General features: G+C 36.3%; 1 non-coding gene across 1 annotated transcript; it reads right to left on the reverse strand.

Annotated features, from left to right (window-relative positions):
• Nucleotides 1-239: 239 nt before the first annotated feature.
• Nucleotides 240-430, reverse strand: LOC139038873 (U2 spliceosomal RNA). Its single transcript, XR_011492010.1, has one exon. It is a non-coding gene; the product is annotated as a U2 spliceosomal RNA (small nuclear RNA).
• Between the last annotated feature and the right edge of the window lie 822 nt (nucleotides 431-1,252).

The raw sequence follows: 1,252 nt of genomic DNA on the forward strand, positions 1-1,252 counted from the left end.
TAACATAGTATTAATGAAACTCTATAAAATAAAACATATTCCATGTTGATTTTGAATCAAATACCTCCTGTCTCTTTTTCCTTATACACCCATCAGCACCTCAAGCCTCTCAACTGGTTTTCCTGCCTCCATTTTTGACCTTTTCAAATTCATCCTGGAGAATTCAGTTACAAAATTCTTTCTAAACAGAAATATTCCATCTTATCTTTATTTTATTTTATTTTATTTTTCCCCCCCCGAGGGGGTGCACCATTCCTGGAAGTACTGCAATACCAGGTCGATGAGTGGAGTGGACGGAGCAAGCTCCTATTCCAACTCCCTGCTCCAAAAATCCATTTAATATATTGTCCTCGGATAGAGGACGTATCAGATATTAAACTGATAAGAACAGATACTACACTTGATCTTAGCCAAAAGGCCGAGAAGCGATCCATCTTATCTTTAAAAGAAACTTCAGTGGCTTTTCTTTGTGCCCATAAAGAAGAACAAACTACTTTAAAAATGTTCATTCTAATCTCAAACATTGGCACTATCTGCTACTTCATTTCACACTGCTACCCTCTGGGTCTAAGCTCTAACTGTAGTTTTTTCTCAGTATTTTTAACCACAAGGTCTTCATTTTCCTGGTCTTTGCCTTAAATAGATCACACACTCTTTGCCACATTCAATCATCAAACAATTTTGACATCTAAACCCCACTATACAGATGAGGAAACTTAAAAATACATAATTTGGTAACTTACCAAAATCACAAAATGAAGATCAGGATCTGAGCTTGAGGAATTCAACTTCAGAGTCCATACTGGAACTGTGAAAGGAAGTTTCCAGGGAATTTTCTGAAGTGGCGTCCCGGCTAGGTTAAGTGCAATAGGAAAATATTTCCCCTGTTGTGGGAAAATAATAACACACACTTAGAGTTTAATTCTACCCAATACATCATTTGTTTGTATTTGACACTTACAAATACGAGTATGTGAAACTGATCTCAATGCTCTCCTATACTAGACTGATTTCAATGTGTTCTAAAACCTGAGTTCTTTACATCACCATGCATCATTCTTTCCATAAATCGTGTCTTCAGGCCAATAGTTTTGACCCCTAGTAACTGATAAAAGACTTGAAAGTGATAATGCTGGACTTTTTGTGAAGAAATAAAGAGTATCATGTTAGATATTAAAGTGCAAGGTTTACAAAGGTTTGGGACACTTTCAAGGAAACAGACAAGGTAACACAGAATAATTATCAGTGGATG

This window comes from Odocoileus virginianus, chromosome 16, assembly GCF_023699985.2.
Source record: "Odocoileus virginianus isolate 20LAN1187 ecotype Illinois chromosome 16, Ovbor_1.2, whole genome shotgun sequence".
In the NCBI taxonomy this organism is placed as follows: domain Eukaryota; kingdom Metazoa; phylum Chordata; class Mammalia; order Artiodactyla; family Cervidae; genus Odocoileus; species Odocoileus virginianus.